The sequence below is a fragment of the Orycteropus afer genome, unplaced genomic scaffold (genome assembly GCF_000298275.1).
Source record: "Orycteropus afer afer isolate SDZICR_OR568_19922 unplaced genomic scaffold, OryAfe1.0 scaffold00022, whole genome shotgun sequence".
Classification (NCBI taxonomy): domain Eukaryota; kingdom Metazoa; phylum Chordata; class Mammalia; order Tubulidentata; family Orycteropodidae; genus Orycteropus; species Orycteropus afer.
In genome coordinates, this window is record NW_006921609.1 from 17,194,464 (window position 1) to 17,202,871 (window position 8,408).

Sequence of the window (8,408 nt, forward strand, 5' to 3'; positions counted from 1 at the left end):
CTGGAGGCAGCCTTAGCTTCCGCCAGTGCAGGGGGCTGAGAAATTCAAGGCTGGCAGGCAGTACACTGGTTGTTGACTCCAACAAAAGACGAATCCAAGATCTCCAGGCCGAGCAGTGGGCTACTCACTCACGGAAGTTTGTAGTCAACACACCAGGGTTCCAATCCCTCAAAGAATGTTTCTCTTCCCAGGATGTCCCTGAATATCCTGGAAACAGGCCACACCCCTAAGGAAACTCCCCTTGGGCAGATTGGCCACTCCAAACACAGTCATCCGCTCCCATCGTGGGAACAACCACACAGAACTGGGGTCCAGCCAAATTGACACACAGCTCCAACTATCACAGGGGGGCAGCAGAGATCAAAGGAAGCCATCACTTTGTTCTTTTGCATCAGGAACTTTAGCTAGCAGCAACAGGGAGTCTGGATTTTCTCAGAATTCACTTGCTTCACTTAGTCCTGATGAAGAAAAAGATGATAAGAAACTTCTGGAAGGAACTGTAAAAGATATGGAGGTTTGGGAATCATCAGGGCTGTGGGTATTTTCTGTTTATTCACTAATGAAAAAGAAAACTAATATTTCAGGAATTTATTGCTATGAAATACCCAACAAAGAGGTCAAAAAAACTAGTATTGAGTTTTCTCAAAGAAATAAAGGAAAACAGAAAAGTTTTTTAGAAGAATTAAGGAAAACAGTACAAGAACAAAGTGAGAAGCTCAAGAAAGAGAGAAAAACCTTAAATTAAATAAATAAATAAAAACTAGAAATTCCTAAGCTTAATAATAAAATAAAAGAAATAAACAATTCCATGGATAACACCGAGATAGAATTGAAACAATAGAAGGAAGAGTCAGCGAAATAGAAGAGAAGACTGCTGAGAAGACTCAGTTTGAGGAACAAATGGAAAAAAGAACATAGAAAAATGAACAGAGCCTAGAGCTTATGTATGACACCATCAAGAGGAACAATATATGCATAATAGGAATTCCAGAAGAAGAAGAGAGGAGGAAAACTCAAGAAAAAATTTTGAAGAAATCATGGCAGAAAACTTCCCAAATATCATGATAGATGAGGAGATTTTCATCCAAGAAGCTCAACTAACTTCATCTAGGCTAAACTTCATCTAGCCTAAGAGAAACCCACCAACACATATCATAATTGAACTATCTAGAAATAAAGATAAGGGAAGAATTTTGAAAGCAGCACAAGAAAAGCAAAACATCATCTATAAAGGGTTGTCAATAAGATTAAGTGCTAACTTCTCATCAGAAACTATACAGGCAAGGAGGCAATGGGGTGACATATACAAAGTCTTGAAAGAACAAAATTACCAGCCAAGAATAATATACCCAGGAAAATTTTCATTCAGAAATGAGGGTGAAATTAGAACATTCTCAGATAAGCAGATATTAAGGGAATTTGTAACCACTAGACCATCCCTACATGAAATATTAAAGGGAGTCCTCCAGGAAGTAAACTTAACACCAGCCAACAACCCAAAGTATTGACACTTAAGAGCCACCTGAAGACATATAACAACAAAGTAAACTTATAATGAGATTATAGGGAATCTGGGATGCCAAGTTGTACTTGACATTGACATCAAAATAAAAGGGAGGATAATTGGTGTAGATATAGAATCTTCACATGTTAAGGAAGATCAGGTTCAAGATATAATAGATCATGTTTTAAATGTAAGATGTTAAATTTAAAAACCTTATGGTAACCATAGAGAGTGAGTTAATCTCTTTACCAAAATAAAGGAAACAAAACGATCCAGTGATTGCAAAATAGTAAAAGGGAAACAGTGTATTAAAAAAAACCTGAACATGAAGGTAAAGAGGAACAGAGAAACCATCAACCTCAAAAAAAAAAGAAAGTATAAGAAAATAGCTTAAATAAATTTGGTGAAATTACAGTGAGTATAAAGAGTAAATGCTCCAGTTAAGAGACAGGGTAGTAGAATGGGTTAAAAATATGATTCATCCATATGTTTACAAGAGCTGCATTGAAGGCACAGACACATAAATAGGGTAAAAGGCAAAGGATAGGGAGAAAAATACACCAAGTAAACAGTAAAAAGAACAAAAATGGCACTATTAATATCTGACAAAATAGATTTAAAGTCAAAATTCATTAAAAAGGACATGAAATGATGATAAAAGTGTCATTTCAACAAGAAGATAGAGCAGTTGTAAATACCTACACACCTAACATCAGAGCCCTGAAATTAATAAGGCAAACTGAAAGAGAGAAATAAGATCTACAATAATAATAGTTAATACAGCACTTTTTGAAGATGAATGCAATAATTAGAAAGAAAATGAATTAAAAACCAAGACCTGAATAACATTAATCAATTAGACCTAATGGGTATATATAGAACATAACACCCAACAGTAAATGACTGCCATCAAGGCAATTCCAACTCATGGTGACCCCCATTGGGTTTCCAAAGCTGTACAACCTTATGGAAGTAGAATGCCTCATCTTTCTCCTGTGGATTGCCTGCATTCAAACCTCTAGCCTTTTGGTTAGTGGCTAAATGTTCCTTCCACCCAACAGTACCACCATGCACATTCTTCTCTGATGTACATAGACCATTCTCCAGAATTGACCACATTTTAGGACATAAAATAAATTTAAGTAAAATTTAAAAGATTAAAATTATGCAAAGCATCTTTTCTGACTAATGGAGAAGCTACAAACCAATGAGAAGAAAAAAGATAAGTTTGTAAAAATAAAATAACACACTACTGAAAAACCAATGGATCATAGAAGAAATTGAAAGAGAAATTTTTAAAAACAGACTCAGAATAAAAACAGTGTACCAAATCTTTGGAATGCACCAAAAGCAGTGCTCAGAGTGAAACTGAAGGATATATTTATAATACTAAGACATTAATTGCCATTTTTATTTTGGTGATGTTTGCACTGATGGTACTACAAATGTACTGTTGAGTAAAACTGCTTTAAATTTAGTCTTTGTGGAGGCTGAGACACCAAACTGTACTACAATAGTAATCACACACACACCAAAAAAAGTTTTTTAATGTCAGTTTCACTTAAGAATATAGTTGATGAAGAGGTAAATATTAATGTTATTAACTCTTGAACAAGAGTGCACATTTTTAGTATTATGTATGAAAAAGGTACACTTAATGTGCTTTGCTATACACCCAATATGACAGTTTAATTGCAGACAAGTGCTTGTGTGATTGAGTTGTGAACTGACCTAGCCACTTTTATCCCAAACTATTTTTGTTTGAAAGAATGACTGACTTAAACATAAGTATTTGGCAGATATTTTCTCAATAAAATGTTTGTCACTTTAAAAAAAAAAAAAAAAAAAAAGACCACATGCAGGCTGTTTACTACCTCTGCATCATGAAGGCAACTGCAGGATAGTGGGAGATGAGCTAGAAAGCAAAGCAAATTCTAAAACAGGGAGTTCTCTGCAATCTCTGCAGGTTAGGCTGCCCTTTGCTCTTTTAGAAAAATAGGAAGCCATTGGAATACTTTAGAAAGAAGGAGGATGGGCCTTTAGATGTAATTTTTTTAAGAAAAGCCCCTAGTTTAAGTGTAGAAAATGAGTAATGAACCAAAAAATCAACTATATGGTTCTTATCTCACTAAATTTTTAAATGTAATGTTGCAATATCACAGTTTAATTTAATAATGTTATACACTAAATAATAAAAAATTACTGAACTTTAAACAATGTTGTTGTTGTTAGACACCATCGAGTTAGCTCCAACTCATAGCTACTTTCTATATCACAGAATGAGACACTGATGGTCCTGTGCCAGTCTCACAGTTCTTGCTATTCCTGATCCCAGTGTTGCACCCAACGTGTCAATCCATCTCATTGAGGGACTTCCCCTTTTAGATTGACCCTTCACTTTACCAAGCATGATAGCCTTCTCCAGGGACTGGTGCCTCTGGCAACTTGACCAAAGTAGGTGAGATGAAGTCTGGCAATTCTCACTTCCAGAGACCATTCCAACTGTACTTATTCCAGTACAGATTTGTTAGTTTTTCTGGCTGTCCATCGTAGTTTCAATATTCTTCACCAACACCCAACATCACAACTCCAAATACTGTAAAAAAAAAAAAAAAAAAAAAACTCACGGCCATCCAGTAGGATCCAACTCATAGCAACCCTTCCTTGGGTTTCCGAGGTGGTATCACTACAGAAGTAGATTGCCCAACCTTTCTTCTGAGGAGTGGCTAGTGGGTTTGAACTGCCAGCCTTCTGGTTTTGCAGTCAAATGCCTTAGGCACTACACTACCAGAGATCCCCCAAAAATACAGTGGGGTATGTTAAATGCTTTGTGTTTTCCTGATGTGTCTTTTCTAATTCCATGCACCAATTGCCTTTATATATATTCACTGTATTTTGTAGGTTCTTGGCTATGGATACTACAGGAGGAAATCAATTAAATTTAGAGACTTATTATTCTTACAAAAGGGTTAAATCATTCTTATCATAGTTCACTGTGAACTTCAAATAAAGCTGATTGAAGCCTTGACCACAATAATTGGTTAAAGGAAGGAAGCTGAATCCAGTGGTGAATTGGGTGTTCTCTCACCCAAAGTTTAAACTCAGAATGTTAACAACTCCTGTTGGTGACCTGAGTCTTATGAATAGACCAAACCAAAACTCACTGCCATCAAATAGATTTGGACTCATAGTCACCCTTTTGAGTTTCTGAAGCAGTAAATCTTTCCTGAAGTAAATTACCCAGTTGTCCTTCCAAGGAGTGGCTGATGTGTTTGAACTAACAGCCTTCTGGTTATCTGTGATAAATGGATATGCTTTACAGATATTAATTTAAGCTATCTGAAACAATCTGTAAGGAGCTCTGGTGGTGTAGTGGTTAAGGCATTCAGCTGCTAACCAAAAGGTTAGCTGTTTAAACACACCAGCTGCTCAGCAGAAGAAAGATGAAGCAAATTGCTTCCATGAAGACTTACAATCTTGAATACACTATGGGCAAGTTCTACTCTGTCCTATGGGTCACCATCAGTAGGAGTTGACTCAATGGCAGTGGGTTTAGTTTTTGCATGTGATTCTGCTATTTTTCTGACTGAATTATCAACTTTTCCTTAGATTTGGAATCATACCTATTATCCTTAAAATAAATAAATTTTCCTTGAGCTGTTTTGATTTATTTTATATTTCTTAGCAAAATTATATGCATTCTATATTGTGTAAATAATAATTTAACCAACTAAAAAAATTAAGATCTGCTAATGCTAAAATATCTAGTAGCATCTCTTTAACTGAGGGAAAATACTAATGTGTCCAGTCAATTTTGTGGCTGTCTTTTGTTCTTCAAATGCCATCTTGTGTGTAAGCTCAATACTAATTAAATATATATTAAAAAACTACTCTGCTTTGTCTGAAACATCAGTGCACAAATCAAGTGATTGTCAGTAGTCTTTCATCTTCAAAGTGACTTCTAAAATTCTAGAACCTCACGGAGTATTTATGACATATAATAATTGGGCAAATGCCCTCATAAGGGAAACTTTCCTCATGTCAAAGACCACTAGTATTTGTGTGTTACACCCAGCTTTAAAATCAAGAGTTTATAATAGTCTAAATTGCTTCCAAAAACTATATCAGGAAAGATCTGAACATACTAAATTAAAAACATCCTTGTTTCCATACTAATAACAATAATATTCTTTATCAAAATAACAAATGTCTTTTATATTAGACCCTTAGCCCTTTTGAAAATTGAGTTTACTATGAGTCCTCAGAAGGAAGGTTGGGCAATCTACTTCCGTAGTGATACACCATCTCAGAAACCCAAGGAGGGGTTGTTATGAGTCGGGGCTGACTCGACGGCACATAATAACAACAACATGAGTTCATAACAGTATCTTTTTAATTATGACTGTTAGATTATGATATATATTAGAATAATGCCAACTACATGAAACAGAAAACCCTAAATAATCAAATTTTAAAATAGAATTATTACTAGAAGTTAAGATTAGGTGATAGTCACTTCAATGATATTACTAAGAATAAGGATCAACCTTTCTCTATATTTGTGCTATCCATTCTCAACATGTTAAGATGATTTATGCATTGTTCCAAGACTGTTGGCAGTAGTCATGGCTATTTCCTCTTCCACAACAATATTGTAAGGCAAAATTGGGCTAATGATAATTTGAATTTTGTAGGAGAGAGAATTACTAACTTTCCCTTCATTAACCAGAATTGATTTGCAAGCCTCTTATTGTTGTTGTTGTTAGGTGCTCTCTAGTCTGCTCTGATTCATAGCAACCCTATGCACAACAAAAAGAAACACTGCCTGGTCTTGTGCCAGCCTCATGATCCTTGCTATGCTTGAGCCCATCATTGCACCCACTGTATCAATCCATCTTGTTGAGGGCCTTCCACTTTTTCATTGACCCTACACTTTGCCAAACATGATATCCTTCTCCAGGGAATGGTCCCATCTTACAACATGACCAAAATAGGTGATACAAAGTCTGGCTGTTCTTGCTTCCAAGGAGCATTCCTGCTGTACTTCCTCCAGGACAGATTTGTTAGCTCTTTTAGCAGTCCATGGTAATTTCAGCATTCTTCAGCAAAACCACAACTCAAAAGTATCAAGTCTTTTTGGTCCTTCTTATTTATTGTCCAGATCTCCCATGCGTAAGAAGTGACTGAAAATACCATGTCTTGGTTAGGTGCACTGTAGTCTTCAAGGAGACATCTTTGCTCTTCAACACTATAAAGAGGTGTTTTGCAGCAGATTTGCCCAATGCAATACGTCGTATGATTTCTTGACTGCTGCTTCCATTGGTATTGATTATAGAACCAAGTAATATGAAATCTTTGACAACTTCAAACTTTTTTTCCACTTATTGTGATGCTGCTTATTGGTCCAATTGTGAGAATTTTTGTTTTCTTTATACTGAGGTGTAAACCATACTGCAGACTGTAGTCTTCAATCTTCAACAGTAAGTGCTTCAAATCATCCTTACTTTCAACAATCAAAGTTGTCATGTCTGTGTATTTCAGGCTGTTAATGAGCTTTCCTCCAATCCTGATGCCATTTTTTTCTTTGTATAGTCCAGCTTCTAGGATTATATGTTCAGCATACAGATTGAATAAGTATGGTGAAAGGATACATCCCTGACATACTCCCTTCCTAATTTTGAACCATGCAATTCATTGTTATTTTCCAATGACAGCCTCCTGGTCTATGGTCAAGTTCCTCCTGAGTACAATTAAGTGCTCTAGAATTCCCAATCTTCTCAACGTTATCCACAATTTGTTATGATCCACACAATCAAATGCTTTGCATAGTTAATAACACTCAAGTAAACATCTTTCTGGTATTCATTGTTTTCAGCCAAGATCCATCTGATATCAGCAATTATATCTCTCATTCCATGTCCTTTTGTGAATCCAGCTTGCATTGATGGAAGTTCTCTGTCCATATACCGCTGCAAGCATTTTTGAATTATCTTCAGTAAGATTTTACTTTCATACGATATTAATGATATTGTTCGATAATTTCACATTCTGTGGGATCACCTTTCTTTGGAATGGGTACAAATATGTATCTCTTCCAGTCAGTTGGTCAGGTAGCTGTCTTCCAAATCTGTTGGCATAACCAAGTGAGTGGCTCCAGTGCGACATCCGTTTGTTGAAAAATTTCAATGCATATTCTATCAATTCCTGGAGCTTTGTTTTTTTGGCATTTTTTCCAGTGGAGTTTTTCCTTCTTCCTTCAATACTATGCATTCTTGATCATATGCCACCTCCTGAAATTGATGAACATCAACCAATTATTCTTGGTACAGTGACTCTGTGTATTCCTTCCATCTTCTTTTGATATTTCCTGCATCATTCAATATATTGCCCATAGAATCTTTCAATATGGCAACTTGAGCCTTAAATTTTTTCTTCAGTTCTTTCAGCTTGAGAAATGCTGATCATGTTCTTCTCTTTTGGTTTTCTAACTCCACGTCTCTGCACATTTCATTACAGTAACTGACTTTATCTTCTTGAGCTGCTCTTTGAAGTCTTCTGTGCAGCTCTTTTATCTTGTCATTTCTTCCATTTGCTTCAGCTACTCTCTGTTCAAGAGCAAGTTTCAGACTCTCTTCTGACATCCATTTTAGTCTTTTCTTCCTTTCTTCCTTTCTTGTCTTTTTAATGACCTTTTGCTTTCTTCTTTGATGATATTCTTGATGTCACCCCACAATTCCTCTGGTTCCCGGTCATTAGCATTCAATGCATCAAATCTAGTCTTAGATGGCCTCTAAATTCAGGAGGGATATCCACCAGCCACTCCTCGGAAGGAAGGTTGGGCATTCCTACTTCTGTAGTGATACTGCCTCAGAAACCCAAGGAGGGGTCGCTATGAGTCGGGGCC